Below are 20639 nucleotides of genomic sequence, written 5' to 3' on the forward strand. Positions count from 1 at the left end.
GGTGGTGACTTGAACCAGACATGGCTCTTCCCTCCTAAGACAGCCTGCAGCCTTCGCCAGTCACCTGCCTCAGTATTTTTCGAAGAATCAAATTATGTTGTATTGGGTGGGAAGCTCTTGGAAGTTAAGGTACCGTGGCCACGTGAACAAGCACCCATGCAAACACCCTCGCAGTGGCCATGCGAGGATCAGGGTTTGGAAATAACTGAGCAAAAATACGGGAAGACAAATTACTTTTGATTTCTCTGTGGCCACCACACCTGTGGAAGCAAAAAAAAAAAAAAAAATTCCTGTTACTTAGCTGGCTCGGATCACTCAAATACTTGCCCTTCTCTAAACACATCATCATCATCATCATCATCATCATCATCATCAATTATTTGAGCTGTTTGGGGATACAGACGGAAGGAAGCTGGCATTGCTGTGACTTGTTTGGGGGACTGAGGCGGTGGTGTTTGTTTAATGCTAACCAGCTGTTTGCTACGGAAATACCCAGACAGAACACAGCCGGCCCGGGTTTCCCGGGGCTCCGGGGCCGACCCCACCGCGGTGCCCCGGGAGCCGCGCGCTCGCGCCCCGCACCGGCCCCCGCAGGGCACACGCTCCGCTGGGCTCGGCTCGCCCCCCTCCCGGCCCGCCGCTCCCCGTCCACGTCTCACTTCCTTCTGGCGGGCGGGCGGCTGGGAGCACCGGGGCGGGCGGAGAGCGCATTCCTGCCCTGGCAGCGCGGCTGCCGCAACTCACCAGCCTGCGAAGTCTCTCCGCGGGAGCGCTGGGTGTCGGGTGTCAGAGGTCTCGGTCCGCTCTGCCAAAGCCCGGACTCCGGGGCTCCCGCGCCCGCGACCGCACGGGATCTGCTCTACGGGGCGCCGCTCGTGGGGACAGCTCCTAGTTTCCCCACCTGCCGCTCGGGATCGGTCCCCAGCCCCTGCCCGTCGGGACTGCCAGGGGCAGGACTTGGAGAACCACCCCCGGGTCGGCCGCCGAGCCTCCGGGATCTGGAAGGTCTGTGTGAGAAGAAGGCGTGTCTCCCCGTCCTAACGCCGACGTGCCGAGCTCACCTCGGGCAATCTTGCTGGTGACTCAAAGGCGCGGGGCTCCTGTAAATCCTCCCCACTGCGGGGCTGTAAGCCCAGGCAGCCAGCTCACTGTTATTCTTCTATTTTCCCGTGTCGTATTTGCAACATCTTATTCAAAGAGCCCGGGGCACTGTGCGAGCTTCTTTCAAGGCACTGCGTTCTCTCCTCCCAGGGGATGTCTCCTGAACGGCGGGCAGAGCAAGGAACTGCCCTGGGAAATAAGAGGGGACCTAACGAAATCAGTGCTTTGAAAGTTGGGACCTGGTCATTTGAATGCTTTAAGCAGTATGCACCGTCCCAATTTTTTTGGCCTCCTAATGTCACTTCAGAGAGCGGTAGGGTAGTAAGTAGAGCTCATGTCTATGAGAGCAAAGAAAAATCTAGAGCGTCCACATGCACTGAACAAATAATTATAAAGTGTCTACACGTGGCAGACCCGGCTCTAGGCACGCTGGCTCCTTCTGTCTGCAACACAGATCCTGGCTGGCTCTCTTGAGGGAACAGTTCAGACTGACTCTGGCATCCCAGAGTTTATAGGCTGATGGTAAGGGGGAGAATCCAAGGTTACATATGTATAATAACAATGGAATTATTCCTCCGAGAAGAACATTTAAATGTTCCAAACCATTGTTGGGAAATGATGAGATGCTATTTAAATTTTAATTGTTTGACTCAGTTCTGGCAGGGGGCTTTCGGGACTATCTGGGAGACACCGCTGTTTCCAGCTGGGGAGCATCTCCCTGAGAATGCTGTGGGTGGAGAAGATGAAGGAAGAGCCCCAAACCAAAACCCAATGTCACACCCAGCAGCGAAAGAGTGAAGAAGAGGACAATGGGAGAAAGTATTGGGTCCCACAAGACTATTAGAAAATATGGATGTTCTGTTTCCTTTGCCTCAAGGATCTTGTCTAGAAAACTGGGATGATAAAATGCCTAGATAGGGTTATTGTGAGCAAAAGAGAATGGTGCCTAGCACTGTAAATTCTATATACACACGTGTTGTTCATACATGTTATTTTGGTAGCTCTGGTCTACTTCATTATCCTAAAGTAAGGTCCAATTAATAAAAATTATTCTGAACTATTAGGAGAAAGTATAGGAGGTTTGAATTGTAGATATTCAAAATGTACTGGGAATCTGTATTAATGGCAAATCTGTTTTGTATCCATTAGCAACATCTGAGTATATAATAAGCGTGTGTCCCTGGGCCTAGAGAGAGATAAAAGAAAGAACATAACTCTGAATTTATTCTACCATAGGCAGCACATTAATTTCAAATGATTCTCAAAAAATATTTTAAAAATGATTTTCTATGCTCATCAGTGATAAGCTGTATTCCTCCCCCCGTGTATGTGTTTACATTAATCCAAATAGCTATTATTCAAGCCCTGCCTGTAGATCATCTCATTTGATGTTCATCACACTGCTTTGAAGAAGGCAAGGAATCTATTATTTTTACTGTCCCCACTTTAAGGAAGAAGAGACGGAGACTGAGAAAGTCCCAACAACGTGCCCAGAATCATGAGGATCTTAAAGGTAGAACTCAGGTTTGCTGACCCCAAAGGCAGGGCTCAGGGTGGTCACTACCCTGTGCTGCCTCCCCTTTTCTAGAAAAATACCCGGCATAAGAAAGTCTAACGCAGACATTTCTCATCTGCTCCCAGATAAGCGGGCCAGCTGCCTCATAGGGCCCACTTCCACGTGGACGGCCCTCCTGGTGTCACCTACCACGGAAGTCCCATCTTTGGGTTCTGAGGCTCAGAGGCATTAACATTACACAGTGATGCTACTCAGCTGCTGGAAAGTGGTGGAAGTTTTCCTTCCCTGGGGGAAGGGGGGTCCCAAGGAGAATGGTGGCAGAACAGGAGAGAAGTGATTCTGGGCCACCTCAGGAAGGCCACATTGACCAAAGGTAGAAGAGAATAAAAGACCCCACAAAACCAGTGAAAACAGGGGGGCAGCACCATGCGTCATAGTCAAAATAAATGCCTTCCTGTACCCTGAGTTTCTGCGGCATAGATTAAGTAGACATAATCTGTCAATGGGTTTATCGACCAATAAACAGAGCACTAAAATAAACAGATACATGTATGTACATGGGAGACTTCATCCTCGCCCTTCCTAAACCCCTCTAACATGAGAAGAAGAGGATTTTAAAATGTTACTAAATAATAGAAACAGATAGAAGAAGAGACCTCAAACGACAAAATAAACAGCAAAGATGGTTGAAAGAGTGTAAATCAGATGGAGGCTTGTAACTGACTTGGAAGAGAAGAGTTTACATTCTGCATGCCTGTAGGAGGGGTTATGGATAAGAAGCAAGATGATTCTCTGTGCTTTAGCCTGCGAGGCTTGGACCTAGGAGGCAGAAATACCACCATAGAAGGAGGCCAGGTGGTAGGGTGAACACAGGGGCTTGGCTAGACTTCTGTCTACAGAATGCTTGGACCCAAAACTTCCTTCCCCACTGCCGTGCAATCAACCAACCATAAGTTCCTCCATCTGCTCATCCCAGCCTCCAGGAGACTGGAAGTTTATTTTCTGGAGAAAGTAAACTAGAGTAATTTGTGGTTTAACAAGATGAACACATATTTTTACTCTGCTCCTATAGAAAAAGAATTAAAAAGAAATTTATATGCAAGACAGGAAAAATCTCTCAAAGTTGAAAATTTACTCAAAATTTTAAAAATTTGACAGATGGGTTGTTAAGATTCTGATAAAAAAAAAAACTTCAGGGAAATAGAACAAAAAGTTAGGAAAATAAAAAAAAATTAGAAAAAGGGGGAAATTTTCTGACTAAAGAGAATTCCAGAAAGTTCCAGAAAAGAGTTCTCTCTACCCAGAAAGGGTCGAAAAAGTAATTAAATGGGTAGTGCAAAAATGATTCCAGAAATCACAACCATGAATCTTTGGGATCAAAATTTCCACTAAACGTCCAAGAAAAGAATTTTTAAAAACAATTGATTAATTAAATATACCAAGATATATCATTCTGAAAATTATAAGCCCAAATAAAAAGAACATGAAACATCTTCCAGAAACATAAAGCATATCACATAAAAGGAAAAGAATAAAAACTGCATTAGGTTTCTCAAGAGCCGTAACAGACCCAGAAGATTCTTTAAATGCCTTCACATTTAAAAATGAGATTATTTTGAACCTAGAATTGTGTACCCCGATACAATGTCAGTAAAGTGTGATTGAAGATATTTTCAGATCTGCCAGGATAGAAAAATGGACTTCTTGTACAGTTTTTAAAGAAGGATCTCGAAAACAAGCTTATAAATCAAGAAAGAGAAAGAGATTGGACCCAAGAAATGCAGGTCCAACATAGGAGACATAAAAGTGAATTCTCCAGAACAATTGTGAAGCAGGCCTGGAGAGAAAGCAGAAGGAAACGACTCCAGGAGAAGGAAGGAAGGATGTACATATACATTTGAAGAATTATTGATAAATGTGTGTGGTGAGACTGGAAATGCTCATCTGAGTCCATGTGCTCTTTCTCCTGAGCACCCCCACCAGATTTCATTTCTTAACCTTCTGCAGGTAGAGAGACATGTAATTGCGTTCTAGCCTCTGGCATGTGGGTAGCCGGGACATATACTATTTGCAGGCCTTTCCCCTAAAGTACTTGGGAAATCCTCTGTGCTTTCCCTTTTCCTTGGTATCCAGACACAAGACTCCGTAAAGAGTTCTGAGGCTTTAGAAAACATGAGAGCCCCAAGAGAGTAGAAGAAATGTGTAGCTCTGAATGATTGTGTGGTATAGAAGGCCTCCTTGCCACACATTGGACCATGACATGAGCAAGAAATCAACATACACTGCATAAAGCCACTGAGACTCAGAGGCTCATTCGTTACAGCAGTTAGACTGCTCTGACTGCTACTGAAAGATCATTTGGGGGCATTTGTGAATAACTTACAGTAGACACAAAGTTTACTAAACAAATTTGAAAAAGGATATGACTAACTCCAGTGGGGAGAAAAGGCTAGGAGAGAAAAGAAACATAGTAATAATATACAACTCTGTTCAGATGTGGATATAATCAGAAAAATGGGAACGCTGACAACAGAGGAACCATAAATTATGATGTGAGCAATAATTAAACAATTATGAACAATTAAATCTTTCTTGGTTTCCTTTGCCTGCCTTTTAACCAATTATCAGGTAATTTCCCAAGCATCCAAACCAACATTGATTGATGTCATTTCAGGAAAACATGCATTTCCTCCCAAAATATATATATGTAGAGCATGGAGATAAGGAAAGACGATCTATGTACATAATTAAGACAACTAAATCTTCAACCATGATAACAGCCCATCAGTAAACAATGTGTAAAATTGCTAAGTAAAGAATAGAATAAGCAAACCATTCGGAAATATGTAAGTACAATGAAAAAGATGACCAAAATGTTTTACTGTGGGGATTGAGACTGGGTGCTTAGGGGGCGATCTATGCTGGTTTATAAGGAGTTACCACCGTTTTTTAAAAAAACTATGTGATGCAGTGGCTAACTGAGCATAATTTTTAAAAATCTATAAGATATATCATCTCAATCAAAATAAAATTAATATTCAAGTAGTCTTAAACAGAAGGAAACAAAACATTTTAATAAAGGCAACATTACAAATTACTAAAGTATGTGTATATATTTTTGCATAAAAACTGTTAGCCATGGAGAAAGTAAATTCGGGGTACAGCCTGATAAAGTTGAGAGGGTCTCACAGTCATTAAGTTAGGTGTGCCTGATACTCTGCCAGGCCTGGGGGATAAAGCGAAGACCATGAAAGAAAAATATAAGGTGCTCTAAGAGAAAATGAGGATTTTGAAGCTGTAAACAACAAATCGCTTTGGTTTCTTCTCTCTTGCCCTTGGTAACATGAGCCACTGATTTAACTTTCTGGGCAAGATACTGCCTTTCATTCCTTCCCAGTATGTTTAAAAGTTGGCATCGTGCCTATGCACTTGAACCTCACACTGATAGATCAGAAGTTACCTAACTCACCCTTCTTTTGAAGGGTGAGTTAGGTAACTTGTGAAGGGTGGCAGAGAAGGCTTTGCCAAGGAGTCATGCACGGGTTTGCCTCCACCCTCTGCTGGTTTTCAGTTCATATAAAGTCTGTCTAATCACAAATAAAATCAACCCCTCCCCAGTTTGAGGAAATCCCACGGCATGACTAAAAGTCACAAGACTGGACACCCAGGTCATGCTAGTTTTGCTAACTACTTTTAAAGGTGCAAGTTCCAGAAATACATGTGCTAAAGTGAATTTCTACTAGCAAATAACTCGATAGACATAACACATGAAAACCTATATTAGGCATCAAAGTGGACTTGTTCACATAAATTATAGGTAGCACATCTACTCTCCATGGTGTTCTTAACCTTCCACTTCTAACTTCATTTTGTCTCAGTTTCTTAGGATGTGAAATAAGCATACACTGGGACCTTACATAGAAATTACTGTAACTCAGTCTAGTTCTTTCTTTCTATGTTAAAGGACTCTTGAACGGGAAAGGACCAAATGGTTTCATGAGTAATGCTTTCATATAGCCTTTAAGCATGCCTTGACTTGCAAAGAAGCCACAGTAGAGTGGGTGAGCCATATTTCTGTATATAAATAGTATCAAACCCCTTTATTAACAAAAAAATGCTGTAAGTATAATTATGAAAGAGCTATGATTACAAAATTATTTAATTCATGTATCAAATTGATTAAGGACAAACAAATCCATTTTAATAAAATAGGAAAGAATGTAACAACACATATATACACATATATATAGTCATATATCAACATATATAATTATATGTATAAACATAAGTATAGTCTTATACATGCACATGTATAGACACACATTTGCTTAATGTTAGCTTTATAATGAACTACAAAATAAAAGGCTTTATGTGCCTACCATGTAAGTATAAGCAAATATATGATGATTTCTTCATTTTCCCCAAACATGTGATCAAAAAACTGTTTTTCTTCACAACCTTTGCTATTTTTTATCTGCAAACAGTTCAAATAATGATGTCATATACTCAGGAATAATTGAATCTTTCTTAATTTTTTTTGCCAGCCTATTAACCAATTATCAGGTAATTTTTCCAAGTGTCCAAACTAAAATTAATCAATGTAATTTCAGGCAAAAATATTCTTCCCCCAAAATACTCTTTTGATCAAATCACTTTCATGAATGTCCCATTATAAGAGATTTATAATGACACCAGTGCAAGATAAACATCTCTTTTTTAACGTATAATTTGAGAAATGATGTTGCCTTATACTTGATCATATATGATATTAAAAAAATAACTTGCAAAAAACAACAACTAGTACATGAAGATTTGGTCACAGCAAAGAATCCCATGTTAAGTGATTACTTTTTAAAACTGTATTTTCAAGAAATAGTCTGACTGTCTTAATAAACAATGAAATGAAATGAAATATAATCTATTTTTATCATCATTAAATAAAAGTTAAAACTTTCTAGGACCATAGTAAATTTTTATTATATTTCTAATATATATTTAAATGTTCTATTTCCAAACTGACTGGAAAATTTTCAGTACCATAGCCATCCACTACCTCCCAAAATACGCATTGCCACCATAACCACTAAGTTCCTGTTCTGTGAAATTTTTAGCTACAGATTTCGTTACTACTGCAGATTGAGAGAATGCAAGAAAATCCCTGCATACTTCATGTAAAATGTAGGCTTTTGTTAGAACTACTCAGCCTATCTTAAATAAACTAGACACTATTTATTTTTACAGTTATATATCTGGTGACAGTCTTGAGAGAGAAGTCGTTTTAAAGGAACTGATAAAAACACACATGACCAGAATGAAGATAGAAAGTTAATAAGAACTTCCCATTTGCTTGAATTTCTCCACCTATAAAATGTGGTAAATATTAGTCTTCTTCTGGGTATAAGGTATTCAATCTAATGCATGTCTTGGTGGGAGTCATCTATAAAAGCCAAAGGGGTCAGATGCTCCTGAGGGGGGCAATATACAGGGTCTAGATGCAGTAGCTTTGAGTGATTCCAAGGGTAGAGTTCCAATCACATAACGGAAGGCGGTTAGGCTTGTAGCTCTGGTCCTAAACCAGCTTGCCCTAGAGTGGGGGGCAACACAGTATGAAACCTGAGAAAAGCAATTTTACAATTAGAAGAAATATGGAACTTGCTAAATTATATAAGCAAGAGAGAGAGGGAGAGATGAATGGGAATGGATTCCAAGGAAGAAGGAACACAATTTTAGAACAGGATGAATTGATTAATATGGATGCCCAGGATAAAATGCAATTTGATCAAGAGTACTAATAATTGTTTTCTCAGTTTGATGAAATTCAAACCTAGAGTTAGCCCTATCTTAATTCAAAGCACACTTGCTCTCTAGGAAGGACACTGAAACATTACAAGTACATTGAGAATGTTTTCTTTCTACATTTTCACAAAAGATCGTGCAATTATTTTCCAAGATAACTGGCACTGGGGAACAAGAAACTTTCCAGGATAGAATGCTGACTCTGAAGTGTCACTAATGACTGAATAACAGGAAAGTCACTGCAATTCAAAGATTAGAGTCAGAACTTATGGCTTGATCCAATCTACTTTACAGGAGGTTCAACAAGAGTCTCAAAACCATCCCATGTTTGCCACTTTTTCCTTAACCTATAGGTTAAGGGTCAGTGTGATCAAAAGGTTAATTTCTGGGTCTCTGATATTGAACTCATGCCAAACAAACCTAGATAACATATCCAAAGGGGGGGGGGGCGCCTGTGTGGCTCAGTGGGTTAAAGCCTCTGCTTTCGGCTCAGGTCATGATCCTAGGGTCCTGGGATCGAACCCCACGTCGGTTTCTCTGCTCAGCGGGAAGCCTGCTTCCCCCCACCCCCACTCTCTCTGCCTGCCTCTCTGACTACTTGTGATTTCTGTCTGTCAAATAAAAAAATAAAATCTTTTTAAAAATTTTTTTAAAAATCCAAAGGGACAAGTATTCCTGGAACTCATTGCAGATATTAGTATCACTTTGCCATTAAGAACTTGAATGATGTAAAGAAAGTAATTCCTATCACATTTCCACTTGCTTTTCTACATTGACCTGGGTAGAAAGAGAATGGGTCTTCAAGAATGACAATGAATATCTAAAAGCCTAATCAGATGATGATGTCAACTCCAGTAATGCAACTATCCCAATGGATATAGATCCTAATATCCTTGGCAAATGTGGCAGGTGGCTCTAAGTCATATATACACTGAATTTTACCTGCTTTTGATTCAGATTTTAGACAAAGCACGTCTGCTTCTTGCACTCTATGGCCAGGGGATTTATGAGACAAGATTTTTCTGTAGTAGAATAGGATGTTCTATAGAGACTTTCGCATTTCAAAGTTGCGGGATCATTTTGGAAGCTTCTATGTATAAAATTATAGAAGTAGGGATTTTCCCAAGTTCTGGATAGAGTAAAATGAGCAAGAATTCTAAATCGAAGGCTTAGGTTTGACTTCGAGTTCTCCCAAAAGCTATTTGTAATGACTTCATCTTTGCTCTTACATGTTAAATCCACAGGGGTTTAAAATAATTTGCTTATAAAAATTTCGCATGTCTTATAAAAATTTCACGGGTCTGACATCACTATAGGTGTCCCAAGAATGAATGTTTTCTGAATGAGTCAATAAATAAAGGAATCTCTTCATTACCTTGACAGCCTTAGCAAGGAATTTTCAAGGAAATGGACAGGAGTCTTTTGTCTTTTGTGCTTCATATTTCAGCAAATCTTTTTTTTTCATAATTGAAATATTGAAAGTTGAAGAAAATATTTGTGACAACGATTCAAAGCAGGAAATATTGCACTGTTGAAGTAAATGCGATTTACAATAGAATTGCCAGTAGCAAATTAAGGAAAGTCCTTGAGGCATAATGGTACAAATGTGGTTTTTTTCTCAATGAAAATTGCAACAAGAAACTTTGACTCCCTCACTATAGTTACTATAATCTTATGTCACAACTGAAGGTAAACATATTGGCAACTCTCTCTCCTACTAGTTAAGGAGATGAGTAAGCCACAGAAATGCCTTGTCTATTGCTGGACACCTTCAGTCTTGCCTCAGCTCATTAGTGGCAAAACCGGATTTGTAACAACCAGAAAATACACGGCCCAAACTTGCACTTTTGAATCTACGATCCTTTAATAAGAAGTGGATGGAATACAGTCAGGAGTGAAGAAAACCCTTTCAGGGACATTCTCACCACAGCGACAGACAAGAACCACAGAGCCCTGGAGGAAGGAGCCACAACTGACAGCAACATGAGGACAAGGTATTAGCATTTTCTAAGCCATGGTATCTGGTTTGTTTCTTCTCTGAATTATGCCAATTAAGGCCAAAATTGCAGAGATTTAACAGAGGACCTAGGCTTCTTCATCTTATATCCCATGATGAGACTTAGAATTCTCATTTGTATCAAGAAGATAGTATGTCATAAATGATTAGTTTTATTTGCCATTATTCCACGTATGTTTGTTGTATGTGTATATATACATATGTGTATGTGTGCATATTTTGTATGTATGTATATATACATATATGTGTATGCACTTTTCCCCTTACACCAAAGGTTCAATTCTTCTTCATTTTTTCTTTAAACCACTAGAAATAAGAAAGTTATTAACAAAAGTAATTCCTAAAATGTCTTTGTTACTTAGTTTGGAATCACAGAAACTCAAATTTTAAAAGCAACCATTTAAGTCAAGTTCTCTTCTAAGGAACATTATATCTAGAGATATTAATAACCGTGTGTGCATTAGAAGGGTTCTGCTGTCAGACTAATTTAATATTGCTTCTGCTACCACCTCTTAAAATTCATACTAAGAAGGCTGGCTAGCTCAGTCAGTAGAGCATGTGATTCTTGATTTCAGGGTCGTGAGTTCAAGCCCCACGTTGGGTGTAGAGCTCACTAAATAAAATTCGTGAGGCACCTGGGTGGCTCAGTCAGTTGGGTATTTAGTGAGCACTTACACATGTTATGAGGTCCTATGTTTAGATTTCAGAACCAATTCCATCATCTCTCTCCAATCCCTTATTTCTTCTTTTATATAAAAAGGCTAATAATAGCAATAGTCACCTCATAGAGTTGCATGCCTGAAAATCACTTTGACAGTTATTTTTGATAAATATGTACATAAGAAAGCACAGTATTCCCTAGAGTTAAATATTGTTCAATCAAATTTATTGGGAGCCTGCTAAGTGAGACCTCTGAGAATTTACAATGGAACCTGGAAGTTTCATTTTACCAAGAGAGAATGAGGTATGTGGAAGGGATTACAAATGAGCAGGAGAAAGCCTTGGGGATGACAAATATGGTCATTGTCTTGACTATGGAGATGATTTCTTCAGCATGTCCACATGTCAAAATGTATCATATTGTGCACCATAATTATATGCAGTTTATTTTATGTTGGTTAAAGTTTAATAAAGCCATCTAAAAAAAGGAACCTAAACATAACACTAGGCTTATTTTTCAACCATTTAAAGAAATGCAGTCATTGCCTTATTTAACTCCTCCCCCTTCAACTCAAACCCCTCAATGTGGGGTACACTGTGAACATGTGATCTTCTGTTGTATATTTTGAAGATGTTTATTTGTTTTCAGCAATATTTTCAGATCAATATTCTCAATACTCCAACTTATACAAATGCTGAAAAACAAGAATTAGAAGAATAAAATTATGCTGATTTAGATTCTTAACTAACAGTAACACCCGGGGCACGTGGGTGGCTCAGTCAGTTGGGTGTCCAACTTTTGATTTAGGTTCAGGTCACGATCTCAGGGTCCTGAAATCAAGTCCTATGACAGGGGTCCACCCTGGGCATGCAGCCTGCTTGGGATGCTTTCTCTCCCTTTCTCCCATCACTCCTCCTCCCTACCTCTCTTAAAAAAAAAATTAAATTAAATTAAATTTAAAAAACAAGAAAACAAAAAGTAAAAAAAATTAAAACCTAACTTTTTAAGCTGTTTAAAAATCAGTTAAATAGGTGATGGGGCTTAAGAGGTACACTTGTCACTTGTCATGATGAGCATAGGGTGATGTATAAAAGTGTATATTATAGACCTGAAACTAGTATCACACTGTACATTAACTAACTAGAATTTTTTTAAAAATTTTTTTTAAAAATCAGTATGACATAAAATATTATCACCTGACATGAATGGGCATGAATGTACTTTACAAAGCATTAAAGAAAAATAACCCATTTTTGAAAGAAATTAATGTAGGATCTGTTTAATAATGTTCATTTTTGAATCATGAATAGTATCTTATGTGGCATGTAGGTAGATGGTCAATAGATATTCTGAGGTGAATAATTATTTTATAATCAACTACTATCTACTTAACTAAAGCATGTTTAGCATGTTTGCTCCCAAACAATTGGCTTTGACTCTTGTACTAGTTAAGCTTTTATGCAACAAAGTACTGTAATAAATCACTCCAAAGTTCAGTGGCTTCAACCAATGTTATTTTTTTTTTTTTTTTTTTTTTTTTTTTTTTTTTTTTGCTAAAGATTTTATTTATGTATTTGACAGACAGAGATCACAAGTAGGCAGAGGAAGGCAGAGAGAGAGGGAGGAGGCAGGCTTCCCACTGAGCAGAGAGCCCAATGTAGGCCTCAATCCCAAGACCAGGAGATCATGACCTGAGCCGAAGGCAGAGGTTTTAACCCTCTGAGCCACCCAGGCATCCCAACCAATGTTATTTTCTAATTGGGAAAACTTCCCTCAAAAGTTTTTATCATGTACTAATTTCTCTAATAACTGTCTTTCCTTAGGCAAAGTTCCCAGTGGACCCTGGGTTGCATCTTTTCATTGGGACCTCATTTTGACATCATTGCTTTCCTTTCACTTTCTTTTAGCAATTTTTCAGAGTCCTGGTCTAGTAAAGACTTCTCATTTTTGAGGACAGCTAGATATTTAATGACTGCTTTTTTTGTTATTCTAATTATTATGTCAATTCTGTTATTTTAGTAAGATGGGGGTATTTAGCTCTGTATTCCATTTGAAAATTGGAAGCTTTTCAAGGTATGTGTATGTGTTTGTACATGTACACATGATAACTGTTTTATATTTTTGACTATAGATTGGAAAAAATAAATTGATTCAGTGTGGGCAGTCAAGAACTGCATGATCAATCATAAATTAATATATTGAAAAAACGTAATCCACTAGTATATTGGCTTTGTTGGAACAGGGTGGCACATGGCATTATTTGTGGATGACCGGTGGAGATTTCCAATGTTCCCAAGTTTCCAGCTCTTCTCTACTTCTGTGTCAATGAAGGTTTGTACTCTTGTCCGCTGAAGTGTGCTTTGGTTATGTGACTGGTTTTGGCAAATGAAATATGAACAGAAATGATGTGTGCCACTTCCAGAAGGAAACTTTTTTTTTTTTCATTTCTTTATTTAAATTCAATTAGCCACCATATAGTACATGATTAGTTTCAGATGTAGTATTTAATAGTTTATAAATTTGCTTATAACACCCAGTGCTAACCGGGCAAAAGGAAATATTTCTGAGCTGGCTCACCTCAGTGATCATGGAATCACTGGTCAAAACGGAGATGTCTGAGAACTTCAGGAGCCTAGAATGCTGGGCCACTGTGCAGACAAGAACTGCTCTGAAGGGCTGCCTAGACTCTATGTGACCAAGACATAAGCTACTTAGGTATGGCTGCTTGTTTCCACAGCATTCCTGAGCTCATCCAGATGAGTACAGAAGATGAACAGGACCTTATGTAGTAAAGAATGAACAAAATGTAAATATTTATAACGGCATAATATGTAGCCAATTTTGTTTGTTCTTACAGGACATTATTCTAATTATGATGGAAACTCCTCTGGCTTCTGGCTGGGTTTTTTTGTTTTTTGTTTTTTTTTAAATTATCAATGCTTAGCATGTAACTAGTGCAAAATTAACTCTATTTTGAAAGATACAAACAGACTGGGTCAAGAAAAAGATGTGAAAGACAAGAACGAGTACTAGGTACTCCTGTATTCAGAGATAGATGATATTCCTGGAGTTGAGAAAGCAATAAGGTGAATTTAAAGGTCTTCTCTTTTCTGAACTTGTTTCTCTGGGTGAGGTGTGGGTGGTTTTTTTCACAGTGTATCCTTTGCCAGCATGAAGGTGTCCCATCTAGAACTCACATGTTAGAGTGGGTGTAGGTACACTTGGTCAGTTCTCCACTGAGTACTCAAGAACAAAACTATTAAAACATCACTAACAAACATTGCAGGTGGTACTTAAGCCCCACAAAGGTATCATAACTGATAAACACTCACCATGAATAAGACAGGCTTATTTCCGTTGGGCTATCAAACAATATGTATATTGATAGAGTTATCTTATCTTGTCAAAGGTTGGGGGCTTGATGGGGTGAGTCAAGTTGTTGCAGTCACCCCTATAAAGCTCTAAATTCCTGTCAGGGTTATGTTCTCAGGGCAAAAGTGACCACTTATACAAAACCTGGCTCTTGTTGACCCCTACAAGAAAATTCTAACCCGCAGGAAAGGCTTCTCAAATTCAATACCCATCAAAACATTCAGAGATTTTTTTCTGCATACTGACATTTAACATGATGGGTGATATCTCAAAGCAGGAAAAGAAAAGCCAAATTAAAACTAAATGCCAGTTAATTTTATTAAACCTCATAAAGTGCTTCAACATTTCAGAATGAGCTCAGTATCTTCTAATCAATCCAATCGGCCCAAACCTACCCATGTTTGCTTTTAGGGGATTTAGAATACTTCTGACACCAAGCAGGTTGGTATTGATGTAATTCTTTGTTTTTTTGAATGTTATTTTTGTTAGTCCTTAGCAGTTTAAAGATGGTGTTAATGATTTATGTTTCCTAGCTACCTAACCATGCCAGCTTGATGGTAACTAACAAAACATCCCGAAAGCTGATCTAATGAGGCTAACAAAGACATTGTAAAATCACACATATTATCCTCAGACATGTATTTATATGCCACATACTATCTCCTTTGATAGGCCTGAAAATTTCAAAGTTATTGATTAATAGATTGGAGCAATAAATTTTAACAATTCTTCCACTTGTTCCTGTCAACATGCATCCCCATTTTAACCCACATTTGTCCTTAAAAAAGTTTTTTTTATAAATTTTAAGAGCATATGGTAGAGATAGCAAAATTCATATTTTTAGTGTGTGAGTCTGCAAGTTTGGTAAATGTATGTTATTCAGTCCACATGACAATCAAGATAGAGAATAGTTCCATCATTTCAAAAAAAATTCCTCCGTTCTCCTGGAGCCCAGCCTCCCAGAAATTACTTATCTGTTTTCTCTCCCTATGGTTTTGCCTTTTCAAGAATATCAAATCGTACAGTATATAACCTTTTCAGTATCATTTCTTTAAGTTAGTTTAATATATAAGTGTGGCTTTTTTAACATGTCCTCCATTTCTCAAAATTTGGTTTATTAATTCCTATAGCATTAAATGTGCATTTCTGCCTCACTTCCATAATCTGATATTTCATATTTAATAATTTCTAATCTAAGTTCTGCACACCAATCAGTTTGATTTCCTTCAAGTCTGTTAGAGCAAATTCCTTCCCACTTCAATATCTCTGTTCAGGTTGCTTTCTCCTCCTAGAGTACCAAACCCATCACATTTACTAATTTAAATCCTTCACATATTCCTATAACCTGCTTCCTCAAATAGTTTACTCTGGAAAAAGAAAAGCTAATAATATATCTATATTGATCGCATTGAATTGATTGATCATGTAAGACCTGCATGGTTTCAGGTTTATTTGTGTTTCGTTACCTACCGTATTGTAAGGATACTGAGAGCAAGATATGGTCCTAGCATGATACGTGTTACATATAGATGCTCAGAGGTAACTTGAGAATTCCTACAAAGAGTTTTGAAAAAAGAGTAGAGGATTTGTATACCTTTGTAAACTTGATTACTGGTGTGCAGGTGAAGTGAGATATTAAACCAACTCCTTGATGAATTGCAAAATAAGGATGCTAGGGGGTTTTGTTGTTTTTTTTAATAGATGGTATGTTTCATTGGCATGGTTTTGGGTAAGATTGGTATGACCAGTGTTCGTGGATTCATTGATTGCATGAACAATCTTGGTGACTTCTTCTTTTCCCTAGATTTCACAACTAGAAGGAGAATGCTAAGATCCTACCTGAGGAGCAGGTGACTGTAAAAAAAAGTTGTTAAATGATACTACTTCTTGATGTAAAGACTACAAAATGGAATGTGAAATCTCCTTTGAGACTCATGAGATGCCAGCGTCTGATGTAGCTAATCCAAGAAAAAGTCCCAGGTCAGTATTGGTTGTCAATGGTTCCCTCAGATTCCAGGGAAATTCATATTTACTTCCCCGTAGCTAAGAGTTAAGGGTATCCAAAACGAAATACACTGGCACAGCTATGTGAGAGTCACACATTTCTTATTTTAAGAATTTTCAATCTATGGGTAATTTGCCTTAGTATTAGCAGTTATATAAATCTACCATCAAAGAGCCATAGAGTCTTAAAATAAATATTTTAATGCCTTTATTTCAGTTGAAAATAGTAACATCTAGTGGGGTTTTTTACTATTTTATTAAGTAAGCAGTTTTAGAAACATTTAGGTTAAACAGACTGAATATTTTTTTTCAAAATCCATTGAATAAGCAGAGACTGTCAAGGACTAATAAAGGTATAACCTCCCTCACCAGGCAGTGCTTGCTTTCTCTCATAACTTTCCCCCTGCTTGATAGAAGTCTTAGAGACATGTGTGTTTTTCTTCCATCCCCTGCAGGGGAATGCAGCCAACTCCCTAACACATGCTCTGTGCCTAGGTCATGTTGAAAGTGAGAAACATTTTAAGTGACCGAGGAAAAGAAAATCCGCTTTCTTAACACCCGGGTTACTTAAACCTAACACAAAAGAAAGAGCTTAAACTAAAGAATTACTATTAAGAGAATTTTCATCATGATAATTCCTGTAATAATAACTTTTGAATTAGGCACACATTTAAGCTCTTAAAAAATAGGCATCGGGAAAGAAGTGCCCGAGAATGTTGGGAAAGCTGTATTTTTTCATTTTTCCTTTGGATACGTATGCTTGTATACACTTGATATCAAAGTGAATAGCAAAGCACGGAGCTTAAAAGAGATACTGCTCTTCCAAGCAAAGGTATGCCCCCCACAGGGTAACACACAATAGCCTCCATGCTACATCCGGCTTCATCTCCCTAAGAGGTATGTTCTGAGTGAAGCGGATGATTCAGATACTGGTACGTTTTCCAGTCCTTGACCTGAGGCCCAGTACATTGCTTATCTGTGAGGGCTGTCAACATATTTCAAAAATGGACTTTCCACAGAGCACAGAGTGTGGGTGTCAGAAACAAAAAAGGAAGCAAAAGCAAAGTGTCTCATATCTCTCAAGGAAACCCCATTTGAGAACAAATCAAATGGACTCAATACATCATTCACTTTTATCACAATGGGTCTTGATTAAGCAGCTAAATCAGGTGTTCTAGAATAAAACAATTTTGGGGAAATAAGCACATGATTTCCCATGAAATGGGCTTGTCCCAACTTACAAGCAATAAATACATGATTTTCAGGGAGCTGTATTTACTTATTCAATCTGCATCTGGGGATCTAATTATATTTTCCAATGAAGAAAAAAATAAACACTTTCCTGAAGCACTCTTACTATTCAACATGAAATCCAAGCTCTTGAAACCTGATCTTTGATGTAGGAACTTAAGTTTCAAACAATAATTAAAGATACCTGGTTGGTGAATGTTGAGTTAACCTTGAGATTCAGTCAACTCTATGAATATTTTCTGAGACTTCTCTGCCATTCAGGGCATGATAGCACCTCATCTCTAAACTTACAAATTACCTATGCTAGGATCCATAGGTCAACACTACTGGTTTAAGGTCTTTTCAGTGAGGGAAGTCTTCAACCACATCGGGATAAAGACAAACCTGCTCATGGATTCTCCAACATATAGACCAAATCATTACCATTTATGGCTGTGAAAATTGTATTTGTATTTCAGAGATAGAACTAGTATAGTATCTTGACAATTTTAAATAAAAAGACAAAAATTTCTACAAGTACAGGAGGGAAGTATAAAGTTTTTAACATTATACAATCATTGATGGAAAAAATTGACCAGAAGGAAAAGAAATCCAGAGTTACAAAGGTTTCTGTGGTGTTTTCTTATAGCTTTTTCAGGACTGAATGCCATGGTGAGCTCCAGGTTTACCCAAGGTTTTTGTCTTGGGATACTTGAGATTTCCCCTTCTCAGCCTTTGATCCCACTCAGAGTAAAATGTGTGTGACGCCAACAGAGCACCTTGTGAGCCTGTAAGGTTTCACCACCCACTATAGATTTGAAGGAAGGCATTGTTGGATTGAAGTGAGGCTGTCAGAACCACCCCCCCCCCACCACCACCACCAATTCTATCTCAACACTGCAGCAAATGGCCCATCCCAGTCAAAATTACAAACAAGGCAGAACAAAACCAAACCAAGCCAAAATAAAACAAAATAAAAAAATAAAAAACCCACAAAACCTTCAAATGTATATAAAAAAGGTAGCTGCCTTTTTAAGTAAAAACTCTTATATACCCTTAACCCAGAAACCCCATTCAAACTCAGTCACCTATCTCAAGAATATCTTTTAAAGCAAAAGAATCCAACCCCAACCCAGGACCATGAGTTTCACTTAATTATTATGTCTATTTATTTTTCTTTAATCTAGAACAGCTCTAGCCCTTTGACCTTCATGACCTTGATTTTTTGAAGATTACAGACAAGGTGTTTTGTAGAATGTCTCTCAGGTTGGATTTGTCTGATGTTTTCTCATGATTAGATTCAGTTACTTCTTCCTAATACACATCACTGCATAGGAATCTCATAGGGGTCTTTTTAAAATGCAGATTTTTAATAATTAGGACTATAGTGAAATCCATGTATGTTTCCTACAAGGCTGAGGGCATTGATGGGTCTGACCACACTTTGATTTAAAAAGACACCAGTCAAGAAGAGGAAGATATAATTAGTCCTACATTCGGACCAATCCCTCCATCCTTCATGGCTGTTTAACATAGTCCCATCCAGAAGTCTAACAGAATTATTGATTTCACCACCAGAAATCCCAAACTTTTGGAACTATTGATTTCCCCCATCCCCACCTGAACCCCAAATCCAACCGCCATCTTAGTAAATAGCTCTATCATCCACAGAGTTGAACTCCAAAACCCAGGAGATACTCTTGATCCTTCTCTCTTGCTCATCTTCCACAACCAGCCTGGCCACACAGTCTAATTCCAGCATGTCCCAAATTTATTCACTTCCACTTGTCTCTTCTTCTCCCTAGGCATCACCTCTTCCTTGTACCACTAAACTTGTTTCCTAACTGGTCTCACAGCTTCCATTCTTCTCCCCTACACACAGCCACCCTGGACACCTTTTCAAAATAATGTAAGCACTTTGTTAGCTTGAAAACCTCTAATGACTACTTATTACAGTAAGGGAATAAAATCCAAACTCCCTTCTGTGTTTGCAAGGACATGTGTGACTTCTCACATCCCACTCTTGCCTGCAAGCTTGTTTTTTCTCTCACCAGCCAAGCTCCATGGTCCTTCTCTCTGGATACACTTCTTTCCGAACTTTGCATAGCTTGCTACTTCATATCATTTGGACCTCTGCTCAAAAGCCATCTAACTGGAGGACCTCCAACTGCCCTAGCTGAAAAAACCCCCTTCCCCAGTTTCTGTACTTCTCTACTGCCTTTCTTTATTTTTTGTGATAAGCATCACCACTATGTAAATTTGTTATTTAATTATTTTCTTGCTTACTTTGTGTTTCTTCCCCCTTCTAGATATAAGTTTGTAGAAGAAGGAACATTGTATTTTTTATTGATGTATTTCAGCTACAGTGTCAGGAATAACATAAATACTCAGTAAACATGAACAGAATAACTAAGTGAAAAGGTGAATAAGTACCCTACCTAAATAAAAATATTTACATAAGCACAGAACTTCCCATGAAGAATTATTAAAGCTACCACGTCTCCCATGATCACTCACCACCACCATCTCCTTTCCAAATCTGCAAATGCTCAATCAGCTTAGACTTTAGACTAGAATGACACTGAAAGATATGTAGCCCCTAGACTACTCCTCTTGCTACATTGAGGATCTTAATAAAAGTTTTGCAGAATGATACTAGTCCAACTGGACTTTATAATCCTCAGAGAAGGCATTCCAATGTCCCCCATTCCGGTCAGGGAATTTCTCCTGGCAATTTGAGCCTACACGTTGAAACTTCTTTTGCCACATATTCTATTGAAATAACTAAAGAACTTAAAAATAAGAAAATAGGGGCACCTAGGTGGCTCAGTGCGTTAAAGCCTCTGCCTTCAGCTTGGGTCATGATCCCAGGGTTCTGGGATCGAGCTCCGCGTCAGGCTCTCTGCTCAGCGGGGAGCCTGCTTCCTCCTCTCTCTCTGCCT

The 20639-nt window shown here is 38.6% G+C and overlaps 1 protein-coding gene across 9 annotated transcripts in view; it reads right to left on the reverse strand.

Moving 5' to 3' along the window:
• Window positions 1-20639, reverse strand: part of RAB27B (RAB27B, member RAS oncogene family) — a 190882-nt gene that overhangs the window by 54671 nt on the left and 115572 nt on the right. The window contains exon 1 of one of the 9 annotated variants that reach the window (XM_032309943.1): window positions 745-1024. The exons of 7 other annotated variants lie outside the window; for them this stretch is intronic. The gene's annotated coding sequence lies outside the window, so the exon portion shown is untranslated. Of the gene's footprint in view, window positions 1-744; window positions 1025-20639 lie in introns of those variants that run through there. One more of the 9 variants, XM_032309938.1, reaches the window with a different exon arrangement.

Source organism: Mustela erminea, chromosome 13 (assembly GCF_009829155.1).
Source record: "Mustela erminea isolate mMusErm1 chromosome 13, mMusErm1.Pri, whole genome shotgun sequence".
Classification (NCBI taxonomy): domain Eukaryota; kingdom Metazoa; phylum Chordata; class Mammalia; order Carnivora; family Mustelidae; genus Mustela; species Mustela erminea.